General features: G+C 40.9%; 1 protein-coding gene across 3 annotated transcripts in view; it reads right to left on the reverse strand.

The window, feature by feature from the left end:
• Nucleotides 1–21,214, reverse strand: part of LOC134211109 (alpha-globin transcription factor CP2) — a 139,384-nt gene that overhangs the window by 102,956 nt on the left and 15,214 nt on the right. Inside the window, exon 1 of one of the 3 annotated variants that reach the window (XM_062687729.1) lies at nt 4,492–4,594. The exons of the other annotated variants lie outside the window; for them this stretch is intronic. The gene's annotated coding sequence lies outside the window, so the exon portion shown is untranslated. Of the gene's footprint in view, nt 1–4,491; nt 4,595–21,214 lie in introns of those variants that run through there. 3 annotated transcript variants of the gene reach the window in all.

Consider the following 21,214-nt stretch of genomic DNA (forward strand, 5'->3'; position numbering starts at 1 on the left):
AGGACTACATCCCCGACCCGCTAAACCGTTTCCATTGCCGCCAAGCCCATAGTCCCTTCGGTACAACCAGAAAGTAATGCTTCAAAGGGGGGCCAGTGCACAACGCACCCTCAAGGTTAGCTGCGTGTCCTTGCAGCATCGAACATCGTAACTCGCTTTTTTAGAAGAACACCATGGTATCGTGCCAGCGCGTTTCCGGGTTTCCAGGTGGCTTTACCACGCCCTATGTCCTCGGAAGGTGGGAAGGGTGCGCCTGCTTCCCTCTGCACGACTGGTATAAAGAATGATGATGCCGCGTGCACCCCAAATTGACCTTTCTACGATAGGCCCAACTCGCCATCACACAGAGGGACTTTCCGACGCAGTGCATACGCCTGCCCCAGTGCCCCAGCCTTGACGAGGAGCCCTTTCCGTCTATGGGTTCGGAACCCGCTCGGTTGACCGACACCGCGAAAGCGACGATACCATGTTGTTCTTCGCGCGGCCACTTGTTCGATAAAAGGATCGAGTTCGACCACAGAGCATGACCACCGGTATGACCCATGAAGCCGACTCCGATCCCTTGGACCACCTCTTATTTGCGCCTGAACTAGCCATCCTTGAGTCCACGCGCCACCTTCTGTGTAGCTCCGAGACGATTTGGGCGATAGCCGATAAACGGCGTTTTTTTAGCCGAGAGGAAGGTTAAGTGATCCACACTGGCGCTGCGCACCTAAGCGGAGACCTGAACAACCCACCTCTTGCGAAGGGGTCGTCGCCTACACTACTACCACTAATTGAAGAATTGACTAGGTTTTTCATTTTGGCCCCACGAGTTGCTCGGGAAAAGAGGTCCACCACGCCAGAGCCCAGCATGACGCGGTAAGGGATAATTACTGTGGAGGGTGCCCAGGTACCCCACAGGCTCCATTAAAGGTCTAGCTTATTATTTCACCCCCTGGCCATGCATCCCCTCGGCACGGGTCGCTTAACGCCTTGGGATTAGGGGTTAGGGACGATGGTCCCGGTCTAACTCGCAGTGGCCATGGGGAGAAGTCGTCAAGCCCTTGGACAAAGCCCCTGCTGCCCCCTGTCTGTGTGTATGTATGTGTGTGTATGTGTACAAGACATACTTTTTGTAACTTAGCATTATCCGATTAACTCGCAACAAGTTGTATTCGACGGGGAATGTGGTCCCATTGTTTGCTATTAAAAATTGGCCCGATATTGCATTTCGGAAATATTGAAAAATCATTGACCCCCTTGAAAAAAAAAATACAAAACCGATTTTTTTTCAGATGGTGTCAATGCATTTTAATCAATTCAAAAACATGCAAAATGATCGAAAAAATGTGATCTATTCCCCTAAAGAGCATTTATGACCTTTCTAATGAGATTTTTTCAATATATTTTATAATGCACGAGAAAGGCATCTGACTGCTAGGTGGATTAATCTGGGATTTTCTATAACAAATAGGGGCACTGTTCCGTTTTTCACCTCACTGAACATATATTCATCTCATCGCAAAACAAAACAAATATTACATCAAACAACTGAAAATTAAAGTTCGCCGCTTCAAAATTAAAGCTAGGAAGAGACAAAAGATAGGAAAAATAACACGGTGTGTGATGCCTCCGCGTTTCACTTTAACTACCCTTTAGGAATCTGCATTATTAGGTCCGTACGATCTCTTGAGCGTCTAGGCGTATTGATTGACGATAAGCTCAATTTTACGAGCCACGTTAAATGTTTGGGATAAGGCTTCGCTAGCGATAAGATCTCTTTCACAAATAATTTCCTACGGTGATGACTCGGACACCTCCGACACGCAGGAGTTGTGTTGTCCATAATCAGGTACGGGGTTCAGCATGGACAAAGGCACTAGAGAAGAGGATGAATACAACATCAAGAAATTGAGTGAGTACATCGACTTATGTGTCTGAGGATGGCAACAGTACATACCGCACCACATCGTATGAAGCAGAATTGGCTGAATCTCCGGAAAAGGATGTGCGATGTGCGTTGTGTCAAGCGAGAAACTTCGTTACTCTAATGGCAGCACGCCTGGGACATTGCAGCGAAAGGTCGATGAACCTGATTACAGGGCTGATTACAGATGTGTCAAGTTGCATCAATAGAAGACATGATCGAAGGGAAATCACTTTTCACCTAACACAGGTGTTGTAAATAAGGTTGTTTTAAAAAGTTTTTGCATTGTTTAGAGTTTGCTCCCCAGGTCCCCATTGACGAGATAGAGCCAGCGTAGCACGTAAGGTGGCGTTGGTGACATATCGAACAACAGTAACAGCAGCAAGCAAAATAGTTTGATGTGGTGTTGCTGGCCGGCATTTCAACTTAGTATTCTATTAGCATTTCCTCAGTTGTTAATTGAAAGTGTTTCTACGCCCGTCATTGCATAGCTATGTATCTTGTATGGCAAGTACAATGAATACAATGGCCCAGGATGTCGAGAAAGTTTCCAACCCGAATATCGCTCTCTCCGGACTGGCAATCCTACGATTTTACTCGTAAGGCTACTGGTGTTGGCCCTTTCCGCATGGTTTTAAGTTTTACTGATTGCAGGCAAGTCTAATTACAATGTAATCAGTGATTATGTCCTTGCATTGCATTACTGCAAAAATAGCAACCCCAAAAACATTAGCATTAGAATTAGCATTGAGCAATTCGCACAAATTCGTAGGTGGTACAAGTCAAGACTATTGTATGAGAGAGTAGCATCACTTTCATCCGTTACCACAGATATTTCTTTAGGACTAATCACTATCTCTTAGATAGAAGCAATGCACTCTCCAATATTCGAGATCTGTCCTGGCTACGTTCCCCGTGGTTTGTTGGACACCTACTTGAGAAAGATGTAGAGACGACTCTACGACCTCTCATAGCTGCCACGGGAGGTTTTGGGTTTGTGCGGAAGGTTATAACAGTAGGAATCGTTTTGGTAGAATGTGAAACACAGAAAGAACTAAGATAGAAATACAAAGTAGGAAAGGGACGAGCCTGGAATTGAACCCAAGACCTCCTGCTTATAAGGCATAAGCGGTAGCCACTAGACCACCGAGCTCGTCAAAATAGCAACCCCAACAACATCATCAGAAAAAGGCATTTTATTAAGCTCAATGCAAACTATTTCTCCGATTTAGTTCATTCGAAGTAACCCACTGTAACTCAGGATGGTAAACGTCTTCCAGTTTATTGTATACTGAATAGAACCTGAGATAATAGAACAATTAACAAATAAATTGTCACTCAATCATTTGTGTGCTTATGGTAAAAGTTTCACACAATAGAAATTTAAATGAATGTGATGCAAGCAAAAGACGAACGAATAACGCAAAACATATTGAAGATCCTTCTCAATTGGGGTCAATTAGTCGGGCGTAGAACGTTTTGAAATGTGCTGCTCTTGGCTCGTCGATCATCATTTATTTTATTGCCGGGACCCGATTCGTCCGCCTTGGAGACGTCCAGTTGAGATTCAGCATGCAGTACTCCATTCAGATGAGAGCCATTTCAAGCGAATAAGTTTGTCAAACTGATACTCACGATACGCCTCAAAATGTCACCGTTGTCGTTGTTGCCTTCAAAAACTGGCTCCGGACTGCTGTCACGTGCCATATAAATTGTAATATAGGCAACACAAACAACTGGTTTCTCGGTCAATCATCTGAAACTACGTATAATAAAACTAACCAATACAGCTCTGAAGTTTAAATTGACGGAATTAATAATATCTTTCTATCAATTCCTTTATGGTTCGTTTTGCATTCTCGCTATATGAACATACTTATTAATTTATTTTTTGAATGCTAGGCGGGCATTATTCACAACAGCACACTTCCTTCAAGACTCTGACTGTAATGGACACACAATGAAATTAATTTACACAAAATTAAACCTTCACATTCCGGGGATCCAAATAATTTAAACGACACTTTATTCATTTCATTTAGAATTTAGCTTGTGGTAGCTGATCATCTGAAAAACTTTATTCTGGTTGCTTTATTCGCTGTTTTGTTTTGATTCTGTGATTTGTTATCCACAAAGTTCTATATCACTTCATCATGTTTTAAGAAAGATTGGAACGGTGGGGTGATCCAAAGTGCACACAGAAAAAAGTTATGAAAAATAAACAGCGCGTAAAACCTGACATGCGGAAATTTACGCCATTATACGCTGAAATGATCCTCTTGCTAACAAGATTGCTTACAACTTGTATTCAATATTGACGATTCACGTCAAAAATTGTATACATTTAGGCAACATCCCGTGTGGAATTACGCTAATAATGGCGTTCCATTTATGTGCATGATTTTTAGCGTAAATTTCAGTGGATTTTTCTATCTGTGCAAATATGAATTGTTAGTACGTTATTATTTGAACAACAAACTAACAGCGTATAGTTTGTTATAAATTTTGAAAGTTATGGTACTAACTTTATACCAGAAATTTTCTTTTGCTGTAAGCTTTTAACTAATAGAAACAGGAATTACCTGTACTTCCCCACTAAAATCCGATTACGACCTTTCACAAGCGAACCGAATCGCACACGATCAATCAGCAGGGATGTTTACGACTGACGCCGTCTTGGCTTCACAACACCGTATAAGCAAGCGACACGGTTGATGTGAGAGGATGAAAGAAATCCAGAAATTTGCCTAGTCAGTTGCTTAAGTCAGCGGTAAGGCGGGTTTCCAACCTGACACATTCAAACTTAATAACAAGTTTCGATGTATCCGGTAGGGCAGGCTATCGTCGCGATACCGGTTCCACCGGTATGTAAGGTATTTGGCGTGTGCAGTAGTCGTATGTAGTTTTCTGGGTGATTTTTCTCAATGATGGCGCGTGGTAGTATATACAAACAATTCCTTTATGTGACGGTATCGATGATTGAGACGAATCTGATAAACAAAATTGTTATTCTGCTACTAATGCTACTAATATGGACAAACAATCAGCAGATAATCGATGTTTTCCCGCAACACATCTCTTGCATCGTGTCGGCACTCAGAAACAAGTATTCATTGAAACATTTCGACGCGCCAATATTAAATAGCAAAAAAAAACTATATCGGAGGACAGCCTAGTACTCCCATGAATATCTTCGGAACCATAGCCATTTTCTAAATGATGATCAATGTCCCAAAAACTATATAAATTTTGTTAAAAACGTTGTTCAGAAGAAATCTAATAATTCGCGTCAATAAAGTGTTTTCTAACTTTCATACATTTTTTTGGAACAAAAAGTTATTTGAATACTTTGCAGCTTTATTTCACAGAAACAAAATTTTGGTCACTTACACTCTTTTGCGTATAACCCCCTTCATTCGTTTTTTGTGCGAACATATGATTCTAAAACAAAATTTGGTCTCAAGAAAAAAAAACCCTGATTAATCCTCTCTTGTTGGTGCCTTTCTCGTGCAAAAATATTTCAAAAAATATATTTTCATCGTGTTTTGCGCATAAAAAATAGTATTTGGCCATAATTTCTGGCCAATTTTCAATAGCAAATAATGGGACAGGATTCCCCGTCGAGTGGAACTTGTTGCGAGTAATTCGGCCAATGCTAAGCATGAGCATTAGCATAGCATTAGCATTAACATTGTTACGGTGTAATTCGTAGATTGGACACTAGTGATACTCATGTTTTACTTTTGAGATCCTTATCTAGAATGCTATCAGAAATCAAGAAGGGGAGTGGTCCTTGATTCCAGTCTTGTACAAAAATAACAAAAGCATGAGGATTACTACTCCTGGCCACGCCCATCTTCACCGTAACTAGGGAGAGGAAGGAAGTGTTGATGTAGTACTTACTTAACGAGAGGCCACCGACTTAGCGACACCCTCATAAGTACCACGGAGTTGGATAATGAGGAAGGTATTCGTTGGGTCAGGATTTGCCTGTAGCTGGCAATGTAACCGTGGTAGATCTTACTCCGTAACACACCACGTAAAGGTGTCTACCCAGCATTACGGGTCAAGCTCGAGTAATTCGGCCAATGCTAAGTTCCAAAAAGTGTGTCTACAAAATGTTGTACACATACACACATACATACATACATACATACATAACAGACATTGCAGGCACGATACCATAGTGTTCTTCAAAAAAAGCTTGTCACGATGTTCTATGCTGCAAGGACACGCAGCTAACCTCGAGGTGCGTTATGCACTGGCCCCCCTTTGAAGCATTACTTTCTGGTTGTACCGAAGGGACGATGGGCTTGGCGGCAATGGAAACGGTTTAGCGGGTCGGGGATGCAGTCCTGCCTCCCTCGTTGGAGGTGGCCCCTAACCCCGCACTTCCTGGACAACCCAGGATGTCTGTTGAGCAGATTCCCCCTCCATTGCTTAGGAAGAAGAAAAAAAACATAACAGACATTACCTCAATTCATCGAGCTGAGTCGATTGGTATATACGATTATGGAGTGATCATACAGCCTTTACGTGAGTACTTAGTATACATGAAACGCAAAAAGAAAAATGAGTTTTTTATGGAGATATGTGAAATGAACTAAAACATTTCAAAAACCCCTATAAAAGAAACTTTATGGAGGATAAGGGGCCCTTCTTAGCCGTGCGGTAAGACGCGCGGCTACAAAGCAAGACCATGCTGAGGGTGGCTGGGTTCGATTCCCGGTGCCGGCCTAGGCAATTTTCGGATTGGAAATTATCTCGACTTCCCTGGGCATAAAAGTATCATCGTGTTAGCCTCATGATATACGAATGCAAAAATGGTAACCTGGCTTAGAAACCTCGCAGTTAATAACTGTGGAAGTGCTTAATGAACACTAAGCTGCGAGGCGGCTCTGTCCCACTGTGGGGATGTAATGCCAATAAGAAGAAGAAGATGGAGGATAATGAAAATCTAAAGCAATGCAACTACTCTATGAAACATGTTTATTCGATCCACAATCAAACCCAACCAAACCGCACTGATCCAGTATTTCCTATAACGCATAATGGTTCAAATGATCCACACGACTTGTAACACGATCATGTGTTTCCAATCTTAATCAGCTATACCATATATAGGGGAAAGTAGACACCAGGGTAATTAAAATTTTACACGGTGTATATTATTTTAAGTCCAGTTCCCGACATTTTTCTTGTGCAGGGGTTTTTGTAATATTTAGCAAAACTGAATTTGGTTTAATACCGTCGTCGGGGGTGACAATGGGTCGAATGGGGGTGAGAATAGATTGTATAATGGATTGAATGTATCTGAGGGCAAGAAGACTAAAATATAAGAGACCTTTTTGAACGATTTTGCTCTACGACGTGAGGGCGATGACCCATTCTCACCCCCCAGACCCATTGTCACCCCCGATGGCGGTAATGCTGATCTTTCGTGGCTGCTATTTAATATCGCTTTGGAGGGAGTAATACGAAGGCAGGGTCAATCCCGTACGTGTGGTACGATTTTCACGAAGTCCGTTCGGCTATTTAGTTTCGCCGACGACATTGATATTACAGCACGTAAGTTTGAGAAGTTTGAAGAAAACTACATCTGACTGAAGAGGGAAGCAACGCAGATCGGATTATTCATCAATACGTCGAAGATGAAGTACATTATAGGAAAGAGCTCAAGAGAGGACTACATAAGCCACCCACCCCGAGTTTGTATTGGTGGTGACGAAATCGAGGTGGTTGAAAAATTCGTGTTCTTGGGCTCACTGGTGACCTTCGATAACGATGCCACCAGAGAAATTCTAGGACGCTGTATGGCTGGAAATCGTACGTACTTTGGACTCCGCAAGACGCAATCGAATAGAATTTGCCGCCGTACCAAACTGACTATGTACAAAACGCTCATTAGACCGGTAGTGCTCTACGGACACGATACCTGAACGATGCTCATGGAGGACCAACGTGCACTAGGTTTTCGAAAGGAAAGTGCTGCTTACCATCTATGGAGTGGTGCAAATGGCGGAAGAGGGTGGGGTGAAGAGGCGAATGAACCACGAGTTGCATCCGCTGTTGAGAGAACCACCCATCGTTCATACCGCGAAAATCAAACGACTGCGGTGGGGTGGGCAGGTAGCCAGAATGTCGGACAGTAATCCGGTGAAAACAGTTCTCGACAGCAATCTGACGGGCACAAGAAGGCGAGGTGCGCAGCGAGCATTTGACGACGTTGACGAACCCTCCACAGACTACGCGGTTGGCGACGTGCAACCATGGACCGAACTGAATGGAGAAGACTTTTATGCAAGGCCGTTGTCTGAGTCTGAGAAAATAATAAATAATCTTTGTTTTGTAAAAAAAGTAATTTTATTGTTTTATGTTAAAAAAACTAGATTGATGATTTTCTCGTGAATCATAAAATGCATAGATGATGATTTTCTCGTGAATCATAAAATGCATTAAAAAGGAAGGAACTTTCTATCATTTTGCATGTTTTTGCATTAAATAATATGCATTGCCACCACTCCTGAAAAAAAAGGTTTTTCTATTTTGAATTCCAAGGGTCCCTGGAAAAACAATGATTTTTCAACAATTCCAAAATACAATGTCAGATCAGGCCAATTTTCAATGGGACCGTTTTCCCCGACGAATGCAACTTCAAAAGTTCTTTTTTGGAAAAATTCTATAGCCTTTCGGTACAATTTTGTTGGACAAAAAAAAGCAAAAACATTCCAAAGGCAAAATGTTCATATGCGCAGCATGTAAAAGATTCGAATTCCAAAAATGTATTGTAGTTAATGTCCACGTCGAGTGGTCAATACCCGGAAAATAGGTAATTATCTTTTTTTGATCTAAATCTTCGTTGAAAATAATTTAGTCTGTTTCAATCCAATATATTCAAGCTCAATGACACGGTCACGCAACTGCGGTACGAAACGTCCAGCATCAAATTGAGTGTATCACACGAGCGAGAGTCATCCATTCGATTATGTGTGCCGCACTTGCGTGGTTGGTCACGGCGTTTAAAATACGCATGTGTTCATCGACCTTTATCACTACAGCTACATCTTCTGCCTAACCATATGTTGCTCAAAAATGATAGAATAAAAATCAGCTAGATTTCATAAAACCACTCCGTATGTTTGCTCAAGAATTAAGTGTGCCTCCTATCCCCTATAGATGTAAATAAAAAGCTAGAAAAACTTTCCACTCTGATGGTGAAGAAAACAAGTCGCTAGTTTTACATCATTACTTCATAGGTGTTCAATGGGAGGAACTTACTACTAATCAATTAAATCGATTAAATACATTTAGATACCTGAACGATATCGCTATCCGGATACCTGACGATTAATAATATGATAATTTATCATTTTTCGTCAAAATGATTTATGATCGATGATAGACTTCGCCGAGTCAAGTACGAGACAGTGAAGAGGACTTTACTATTGTATCAACACTATACGTGCTATAAGTGTCTGTAAATTACTATTAAGTAGTAGAATTAAATGGGATCTCGATAGTACTAATTAACTAGTCTTATGACATGTAATGCTAACTTGCTATTTAACGACCGATTTTTAGCATTTGATAGATATGATTCAATTGAAACTCGAAACGGTTGTGCCTGTGAATAGGTGAACCATCACAACTCCTCTGCTATTGCAGTGCGCATTATGGTGTTCCAAAAAAACTATGTCCGAAAAGCCATGGTGCTCAAGCCTTTAATGAAAGTTTTTCTCAACTGGAGCAGTTCTGTAGAACAACCTGAAATTCTCAAAAATAGTTTAGATTCCGACAGAGCGATTTTAGGAAAAGGTTGTTTTCGCCCTTATTGTCATATACTGGCTCTTTTCGCTACATTTTAATCACTTTTCCAACCGCTAATTTTTTTGTTTGAGGTTTCTATGGGTCATACATGGTAATACGGTTGGTGTTATGCAATAATATGAACTCTGAAACCACTTGAATATCATTAAAAAGGCAGTTTTTCGATAAATTTAGCAGAAAATCGCCTTGTACCTGTAAAAAAAAAATTTCTCATGCTTTATCAAGTATCATTCAAAAAGTATTGTTTTATAGCGGAAGTTTTAGAGAAAACAGATTGCAAAAATAATGTAACGGGTCTGAAATATTAAAGTTTTAGTAAACCTTAAAAATTACAAAATTTACTAATCTATCGAGATTCTACAATTGTCTAATGGTTTTCAGCCATATTGACGTTTTTGACATCAGATAACCATGCTTGAGCACCACGACTTTTTGTACATATTGTTTTTTTGGACACCCTAGTGCGCATAAACATCGATAATTGGAACGCATCCTTAAAGTGAAGAACTAGATCTTGTTTACAATTCATTTTAACAAAGCTTTAATATAAAAAAATGGAGCGCAACTCCCAAAAAAAAAATTTAAAGAAACCCTAGACCCTTAGTGTTATATACGAATCGACCCAACTCGACGAACTGAGCAGATGTCTGTATGTACGTATGTATGTATGTAACCTTTGACACTTTTTGGACCTCAGTACAGGCCGATTTTCCCGCAACAAGTTACATTTGACGGAGAATCCGGTCTCATTGTTATTAAAATCTGGCCTGAACGGTCATTGCTTAACGGAGTTATAAAACAAATGAACAAAATCAAATGAAAAAAATTCAAGCCGTAATGTATATAAATAAATGCAAACAAATGTAAATTAAAGTATATAATGGGATCAATCCCCCTAGCGTACTATTTTGACTTTTCTAATGCAATTTTCTTAATACATTTTATAATGAACGAGAAAGGCATCATCAGCGCTAGGTGGATTAAACTGGTCTTTTTTTAAACGCATCACTTGTTTGTAGAACCAAACTCTTCGGGGTATCCAGATTGTCTTGTGAGCAAAGGCGTAGATTTCCAATCCGGAAACGGCGAGTTTGATTCTGGGTCCGGTCTATGTAGGCACTTGGCATGCAAGATAGAAGAAACTGACATTTTCACACCACCTTTCATACGTTGTCGACAAAGCGTCTAGAACCCTGGGCTTTGTCATGAAAACGGCGAAAAATTTTACGAACGTCTATTGTCTGAAATCGCTGTACTGTTCTTTGGTGCGCTCTACACTAGAGTATTGTTCGTCAGTATGGAGCCCGTATTACAACAACGGTGTAGAACGTATTGAATCTATTCAACGGCGTTTCCTGCGGTTTTCGCTTCGAAGACTAAACTGGAGACCCGCTGCATCTTCCTAGTTACGAGGATCGCTGTCGCTTGATTGCGTTAGAGCCCCTGCGTATCCGCCGGGATGTGGGCAGAGCCTTACGTGTAGCTAATGTACCTCAAGGAAGAATAGAATGGAAAAGAATTTTACAACAAGTCTACATGAACGTTCAACCAAGACCGCTGTGGAACAATTCGATGCTGAGGCTGCCCCTTCGTCGCACTAACTACGGTGCAGAAACTGCAATCTACGGCCTCCAGAGAACGTTTAATAGAGTTTCTTCCATGTTCGACTTCAACTTGACGCGGAATGTTCTTCGTCGTAGATTTTCTGAATTTTTTCGTTGATTGTATGTGATAAGGCTGCATTTTATTTGTTTTAATTTTTTATCTTGACAATGCTTCTATGTTATATTTTCTTGACTATGTGCGTTTTTAGTATTAATTAGTATTTACATACATCATTAGGGCTAATTGTAGTCTGTTGATGAAATCACACAATAAATAAATAAATAAATAAAGATACATACATACTCGTGCAATAGCGGGCATAGAAAAGCTTTCAATTAACAACTGAGGAAATGCTAATAGAATACTAAGTTGAAAAGCAGACCAAATTCCAGTAGAAAGAGTAACTATAGAAATAGAATAAAAAGAACAAATTTTTTATTGAATTTCAACTATATTTATCCGTTGTTTGAAAGTGAATACTGTGCATGAATATTTTTCGTTCTCCAAATAATCGCCCAAAATATACATTTTTTGCCTTTCTCGTATTTCTGTAAACTATCGGACTCACCGTTGAACTCTAGATATGCTGACTCGCAAAATATCATGATATTCTAATTGAAACGCAAATTGACAGTCCGTTTGTGAATGTATCTCTCTACTATACTGTGGCACTGTATGATAAATTAAGAGGATGACGGCAACTGTGTGCGCTAATAAAAACGGCAAATATGTGCTGCGAATGGAGGCAACCAACTGATGAATGGCATCGGCACTGGACATATTCTTACTGGAATGCTAAACTGAACCATTCAACGCAGGATGCGCAAATTTCATATTCAATTAAATGAATATATAACAGCGACGTCTACCCGGAGACAATATGCTAGTTGGAAGATACCCAAATTGAGTTGTTATGTTTTGAACTTTGGCAGTTTGCTATCTATATTTTTTAAATATAAAGCGCAGTATCCTCTTGAACCGTGCTGCGGTACTGTTTTTGGTTAATTGAATATCTCCAGCCATCTGCAAAAAAACTACATAAAGGCCACTATTGGACATTATACCCTACATATGTGCACGCACTTTGAAAAGCAATTATGGAGTACTGCTTGCAGTTTGCGAACTGTAAGTGCCCCAAGATGTTGAGTTTTGCCAAAAACTATTGATCTATATCGAAGAAATCAAAAGATTCGGTGCCAATTCATTTGTAGTTTTCTCGGAATTGTGGAAAATGGATGTATGCAGTTTCTCAAACAAATGATTCATTCTAAAACAATGCTTACTCGCTAGCGAGTTTTTATCAATTGATAGTAACATCACATGTGAGTGTTGATCATCCTCGATATTTGGAAATTTGGTTTTTCCTATCCCTTAGAATTTAGTGTTTTTTAGACTCTAATTTTCAAAATCCGAAGTCTATTGAAATACTATTTGTTTGATCCTAATCTAGCTGATTACTGCAGTTACAGCAAACTTGTGAAAGCTTTACTGCCTATGATCGCATATCAGTCCCATATAAAAAAACCCAACCTGAATCACCGAGTAGTGATACTGCCTTTCTCGCATTTAGCCAAGACAGCAACCTTATATGGCGCTAATACAGTTCGATGTACCGTTTTCTTAACAACATTTAAAGGCAACGGTCGATCGTTATCAAATTATAATAGTGATCAACTAGGCTTTACCACCTTTCGAATGCAACTTGTTTCGAGAAAATCGGTTAAGGATTAGTATATGAAAAGTTGTCTAATGTTTTTCTTAGTTTTTGTGCACACACATACACACACAAACACACATACATACACACGGACAGACAGACATTTGCTCAGCTCGTCGAGCTAAGTCGATTGGTGTATAACACTATGGGTCTCCGAGACTTATATAAACAGTTCGGTTTCGGAGTGAAATGAAAGCCTTTCGGTACAACTTTGTTGTACGAGAAATTCATTAGAAATGAAACGAACCTCATTAGAAACGAAAAACAATAATGGAGAAACATCAAAATGCGAAATTTACAATGTCGCTAATTTTGTGAATGACTATCGAGATTATATTATAGAAGCTTTAAACAACAATTAAAACGTTTTCGTTTGGAATTCGTTGAAAAAAATCGAATCGGCACCTAAGCACGGAAGAAGACATCGGCCACCACGGTAGCCGTTCTTGTTGAAGTAATCCATTAGCAGCACCCCAGAGCAACGAGGGATCTTGAGTTGTATGGTTTCAACTGATGTCCGCGCATTGTTCCCAATCGACACGTTACCCGAGCAAAGTCTGACAACATAATTAGAGCAAATTGGGAACACATTTTGAGGACATAAAATATTTAGAATTAATAATTTGTTTTCAGTTTTCAATCTCCATGATCGATTACATATTTTGATCTCATTTTGCTGTAGATTTCTAAATTGTATGTTATGACATCAAACTGATTACTTATTGTGTTATCGGATTAATCAACATCAAAATAGATTTCGATTTCCCTCTTATCGATAACATGAATAGTTTTCTGTTTGAGGTCACAATAAGATGTTTGTGCTATTGCTATACGATTTGTTATTAACCGGAAAAACGACCAAGAAGATATCAACCTACATGAGTAATCAAATTCAACGTTTTCACAACATAAAAACAAGTTATCGATCTCGAGCTTTGCTCGGGTGGTAGCATACCCATATGGGAAATATGGAACTGGTTGGCAGACTGGCGAGACAATATTCAATTCACGCCTCGGAATGTGATACCAATCACAATTCACAAGTCCATCCAGTCGATTTTCGGACTTGCTAACAGCTAACACCACTTTTGGTCTCCTCACGCATTCGGTGGTATGGTGATAAATGAGATCGATGGAAGGCGTATTGGAAAGGGGAAATTCGAGATGTGTCGCTGAGAACTATTTTTAGTCGCACGAGGGTGACATAATTTCGGCTGTAGAGCTGTAAGTTGTAAGGAAAGTATGCACGGCCAATGGCAACGGTTTTTTTTCTATTGGTGCCAATGTCAACGTTGGAATGAGATTGCGTTGATACAAGGAACGTTAATCAGACATTTTTGGTCGATACATTTAACAACTAATTAATTTTCAGAAATAAAAACAGAAGTACGTTATAAATGTATTAAATCACAAAGTTGCTTATTAACGGGTTAGACGATTCTGAGACGTAATTTTTGGGATTTTCTTTTAAAGAATTGTACACATTAAAGTATGACAAGGATGAAAAACATAAGTTTATTCTGCTGTTTTTCCGCTACAAAAAATATTTTTCGGCCTGCATTGGACATGGTCGTGGCCGCTACACCAGATGTAGCGGGGCACTTCATTCGACAGCCTGGTAATTGGTGGATATCATAGAGGCCGCACCGTTGGAGCTAAAAGAAAATCGATATTTTTTCCATTTTCTCCGATAAATTTCCTGTCATAATGCGTAAGATTTTTTGATAATATTAAAAAAATAAAATTGGCTACGTTTTGAACAAAATTTCAAAGATCCATTTTCATCAAGAAAAACGGCTTCGTACGACGACAGAAAAAAATGTCAAGAATTCAAACCGTGGCCTCACAACTGGATCTAAAACAACGAGCTCCATTATCGTTGTCACCAGAGGCCGAAAGTAACTGAAATTCGGGAACGAAAGTGGGGCTGGGTCGGCCACACCTTTCGTAGGGGTAAGCATTAGACTGTAAACATGCACTAGACTGGAACCCAGCTGGACTTCGCAGCAGTGGCAGACCCAGTGCACCCCAGAGGCAAAGAAATAAAAGAAGTCGACCAAAACCTAACTTAGCAACAGATTAAGGCGATAGCTGGGCATCACCCAGGATGGAGATCTTTCGAGTCGGCCCTTTGCACCACTTGGGGTGGGGGTACAGGACCCATAAGTAAAAGTAAAGTTTTTGAGTTATGATGTCCGCCAACTTTAAAGGCATAATTTCGAGAAAATCGCATTTCGCTAAGAGGGCTGCGACACTGCATCGCTAGGAGAAGTGTGTATAATGTACCGATCGGGTATAGAAATTAAACACTTCAATTAAAAAGAAAACTTCAAAGGCAAAAAAACTAACTAACCCTTAATTTGAATAGATTCAAAGACTAATTGAACATTAAATTTTCAAAACGACTCTGCTTTTGTAAACAATTTAAATCAATGTTTGCACTAAGTCCATTCTTTTTGGTCATTATACTTATCTTCTTCTATATATAAAAATGAGATTGCTTTTCCTTTGAGGCATTTATAACTCACGAACGGTTGGACTGATTTTCAAGATTTCCTGACTGATCGATTCGTCTTGGAATTAGCTGTGTTTGTACATACTGAGAGTTGATCAATTTGAGGGGAATGTTGAAAAATTGTCAAAATGAAACGGTTTCATGAGTTTTGAAGGAAGCCATCAAGCTCGAACTGAAATCGATCTAGCGTGCGACGCTGCAATCAACTAAATGATTGTCAGATCAAAAATAGAACACGAGCGAGATTGGGCAGGTTCGCTTAGTTTACCAACAAAACACTGAGTTGATATCACGAAAAAATCAAAGCATATTGAGGAAGTATTTGTAAAGATGTGAATTTATAAATTAATTAATTTGCTGGTAAACCTGAACTTTACCAGCAAATTTCTTAATTTCAACAGACCTAGGTGTATTTTCTTGACAAGCCTCATTGGTTGAACGTACAACTCGTGCTGAATCAAAATCTTTTAGCAACGTTTTACGTAAATAGCTGTTGCTGCACGGATTTACCCTTTATTTATGAATACAATAGTCTAGAGCTGGTACCTTGCAATACTAAATAAAATTAATCTATTCGACATTCAACGTTTACATCAACACGTTTGCATTTAATTTTCTTAAACTAGAGCCACTAATAAACGCCACATCACAAACTACTCGACATTAGATCAGATCTAATACCTTCTGATATGTGATTGCACATGACCAGGTCTGAATTTCAGAAAAGGATTAGGCATTATTTTTCATATTATTAAATACACTCCTATAGTCTAATTTACAACAGAAACTTTTATAATTCTCGACCCAGGTTTCCATAGATCTCTAGGCCGTCGATTTATATAGAAGGCAACCAAAGTTAAAGAGCGCCAGCAGCTTTGTTCATTCAAACTGCGGCGCAATAAATTATTCGATATGCAGTGGATTGAGAACTGGTTCTGGTGTTAGTGCAGTACAGTTATAAACAGTCCAAGCTTTCATGCTCCAATCAAGAGTTTGAGAGCAGAAATATTATTTCAAGTTTTGGGTTTCCGTTCAGATTTGGTTTGGCGGTATTCAGTATTTGGTCTAAAAATAGGGCTGGATATTAGAGTATCGGATTGAAGTTGATCCAACTTTTTGTAAATGTGACTCACATCATCCAACATTCTAGTGAATTTCTATCCAAATATGACAAAGCAGATTGGGCAGGCGCATTGGCAGTTTTCAACTTTTGCACTGCCCTATTATTTGTTAGCTTCAAGGTGCTTCAAGTATTGTCACGTCGGAAGGAAATTGCGCAAGTAATATACTGCCGTGAATCGCATATTTGTCCCATATGAATAGGAAACCCAGCAAAGATGGGACAGATATGCGATTCACGGCAGTATAGGGAGAACTGCCGTTAGGGCCGCACCCCCTACCTCGTCTGCAACATTTATTACTCTGGCGCATTACAACAGAAGTACATCAGGCCAACAGGTCCGTTAGCATTATTCATTCGCCAGCTTCTGGCGGTACTGTTCAGCTACCCCTCCAACTGACAAGAGTTGTATATAGAACGCATCATTTTGAATTTTCTTGAATTTGTAGCACTTTACAATTTTACATAATGTTTTGAGCACTCACGGTAGGCCTTATTTGGGGTCACATAGAACGTACATACCCTTCACGACATCAGACATTTCGTTGAGTTATAGGGTTTAGGCATATTCGATGTAAAACTCAAATTTTCCCAGATTGTGAATTTCAAGCTCATACTATTCTTCCCAAAGCCTGCAACTCAATTCTCCACAATTCATTTTATCCAGAACCTGGCAGTGGGATAAACTCTGAAAATCGGTGTGCGAAAATTTGTTAACCTCATTCGCAAAAATCAAAATTTAATGTTGATGCGCTACGATAAGTACTAGGCTTAATACAATAAGTTCATGAAGTCGTGTGGTTGTAGTAGGCTATCTGTTGCGACGGATACGACAGAAGGATTTCGGACGCCTTCGTAGCAAACCCGTTTTTATGGGAGAATGCTTTAAGCTGCGGATTTTAATTTTTCGTTATTTTAGCACTAGGGTACATAATTTACTACTCACGTTAATAGTCCTAATTTTAGTCTGTCTGTCTACTGTTCGCAACTGTCTGTTTACTTTGATCTCGTCTGTATAATTTCAATTATTAAAGTTAGTTCACATAGTATAATTTAATCATTTCAATTAAGGAAGGTTTCATAATATGTACTTACATAATTTTAGCTGATTTTAAGTAAATAATATTTTATAATTCAACCGCGTGTTCAATGTTTTAGATTTTAGATTGTTGTTTTTGTTGTCGTTTTTCTGTGTCCTTATCCTTATCTTTATATATACCACAGTCGCTGTGTAGAAGGTTGCCCTCTTCATCGGCTGGAGTATATTAGTGCGTAAGATGGGTTTACACGGATAAGGCAGGCGTACTCTCGAACATTCCCCGACCCGTATTGCTGCTAGTCATCCTCAGCCATACCACTAGTAGCCACATCAAGAACTGCCACTTTGGCAACCGGTCGCTGGAACACTCCATTTGAAGTCTGTACCTCTACTTTACGTACCCGACCGTCTTTGCCAGGAATCGCCTTGACAATCTTCCCACGAGTCCAGCTGTTCCGCACACCTTCATCGACAACGACAACCAAGTCTCCAACGCTGACCGGTTTGACATCGTCGAACCATTTCGTACGACGGCAGATCATCGGCAGATAACCTTTGATCCATTTTGTCCAAAATTCATCCAGTTGACTCCGTATTTGGTCCCAGTTGGTCCTGAGTTTACGTCCGCTGTCATCCAACGGCAACTGCGTTGGCTGAACTACACCGCTAGAGCTCAACATAAGGAAATGGTTGGGTGTGAGCGCTTCGTCATCTTCCGTTTCTAACGGTACAAAGGTTAAGGGCCTGGAGTTAATGATTCCTTCAACTTCGGTCAGAAGTGTCTGAAAGGTTTCTTCATTAGGTGTCCTGCTGACGGATATTGTTTCCAACGTAGACTTCACCGTTCGTACCAAGCGTTCCCATGCTCCACCCATGTGGTGCCGCTGGAGGATTATCACGCCACTGGGTATCATGGTTGGTAAAGGTTCCAGCTAATTCACGATTTACTGCCGAAACTTCGGCACGTAATTCCAGCTCGCACCGACGAAGTTGGTGCCCTGATCGCTGTATATTTTCTGCGGGCTCCTCTTCTAGCTATGAATCTCCGGATAGCCATCTTGCAAGACTCGCTGGACAAACTGTAGGCCACCTCTAGATGCACGGCTCGCACAGTCAAACAAGTTATTACGACAATCCATCGTTTAACATTGCTCCTTCCAACACGAATTAAAAAGGGTCCGCAGTAATCAATACCGATGAAGCTGAACGGTCGAACGTACGGGGTTACTCTAGCAGCTGGAAGCGGTGCCATCCGTGGGATTTTGGGAACAGCACGATACACTGCGCACCAAGCACATTTCCTGGCTATTTTTCGTACAAGAGTCCTTAAACTGGGAATATAATAAATCTGTCGAAGCTCATTCGTTACTGTTTCCCCATACCCGTGTGCGTAACGTTGATGGAAGAATTCAATGACTAAGTCGGTAAAGCGGTGTTTTTTCGGAAGAATTACGGGAAACTTGGGTCCGTATGGAACAAATTTAGCAGCACCAATTCGCCCTTCAATACGCAGGACCCCTTTTTCATCCAGGAACACGGACAGCTTGCGCAGTGGGCTGCTCTTCTCCAGCCGATTCGCTTGCTCTGGTAGCAACTGTTGATTTTTTCGCACTGTTGACAGCTCATTTGAGTACTCTTCGGCTTGAACCAACCGCCACATTGCATTTTCTGCATTCAATAGTTCTTCTCTCGATAGTACTCTATCATCACAACGTTCGGAATCAACTCTTCTCCGGCAACGATCGATAAACGTAAAACATAACCCACAGTTCTCAACAGCCGTTGATATTTGGAGAATCGACTATATTGAATTAGTGATTCTGCAGCAACTCTATGGTGAGCTTGAGCCGTTCGCATTTCTTCCGGATTATTCGGTGGTGATGACTCTTGAAATGGCCATTCAGATTCGTTCTTGTAAAACAATTCAGGCCCTACAAACCACCGATTGTCAGTTTGGAAGCATGGTCCTTTGCCCCATTTCGTACCCTCATCCGCAACGTTGAGCTGCGTCGGAACCCTTCGCCATTCATGTGAACTTGTTTCATCGAGAATTTCGCTGACTCTAAATGCCACAAACTGTCGATATTTCCGTTGGTCAGAATGAATCCAGGACTGCAGTGTCCTAGAATCACCACAGATTACACGTCGGGTAATTGGCAAAGTGTGATTTTCCTTTCCTCATTAACCGCACTCCGATAACCGCAGCATGTAATTCTAGTCGGGGCACCGACATTGGTTTTAGAGGGGCGACTTTTGTTTTGGCAGAAACAAGTGCACAGCGTACTTGCCCGCGGTCGACAATGCGAAAATAAGCAGCGCAAGCGTACGCTGCCTCACTCGCGTCGACGAAAACATGAAGTTCCAAGCTGTGAAGACTTTGGGGTTCATATCCAGGGAAGTAACAGCGCGGAATCCTCACGTGGTTGAGATTACAGAGTACTTCGACCCAGCGCCGCCATCGATTTACCAACTCCGCAGGAATCTGTTCATCCCAGTCCACTCCTGCTCTCCAAATGTCCTGGATCAAGCACTTGCCATGAATAACAAATGCCGCCACAAGTCCAAGGGGGTCAAAAATACTCATCACGACTCTAAGGACCTGACGCTTTGTTGGGATTATCTCTCCTCCCAGCAGCTGTTGAATGTCGGGTCGAAACTTGACGGCAAATGTGAGGTTGTCGCTTTCTGGAAGCCACGTTATACCCAGGACTCGTTCCGCATCGGCGGACTTTCCCACAGAGAAGCTTTTCGCAGTATCCAAACTTTGCTCCCCGACCCGTTGAAGAACTTGTACAGAATTCGAGAGCCAGTTCCGAATTTCGAATCCCGCGCTTGCATGAATCTCCTTCACTTCGAGTGCTACACGAGCTGCTTCTTCAATCGTATCCGAACTGTTCGCGTAATCATCTACGTAGGTGTTCTCCATTATGGCTGCTGATGCTTCGGGATATATGTGTTTCCATTCCTCAGCGTTTTCATTCTTTACGTATTGGGCAGAGCATGGTGAACATGTTGACCCAAACGTTGCTACGTCCATAACGTATTCCTGCACTGGTTCTTCTGGATGGTTCCGCCACACGAAGCGCTGAGCTTGCCGGTCTTCTGGCCGAATAACGATCTGGTGGAACATTTCCTTAATGTCGCCTGGAATAGCAACTTCGCTTTGACGAAAACGAAACAACACCGATGATAGCGATGTGAGAAGGTCCGGGCCCGCCAAGAGCATCGAATTCAAGGAAACACCACCAGTTTTTGCAGCAGCGTCCCATACGACCCGAACTTTTCCGGGTTTATTGGGATTCTGCACGATTCCTAACGGCAAATACCACAATTTCCTTTCATCACTGCTGACAGATTCTTCATCGGTTAGCTTGTGCGCGTAACCTTTCGCTTGATAGTCAAGCATCTGCTGACGAACGTTCGCATACAACTCCGGTTTCTTTGACAAGCTACGTTCCAAACACTTCAATCGTCTCTCCGCC

Source organism: Armigeres subalbatus, chromosome 2 (genome assembly GCF_024139115.2).
Source record: "Armigeres subalbatus isolate Guangzhou_Male chromosome 2, GZ_Asu_2, whole genome shotgun sequence".
NCBI lineage: Eukaryota > Metazoa > Arthropoda > Insecta > Diptera > Culicidae > Armigeres > Armigeres subalbatus.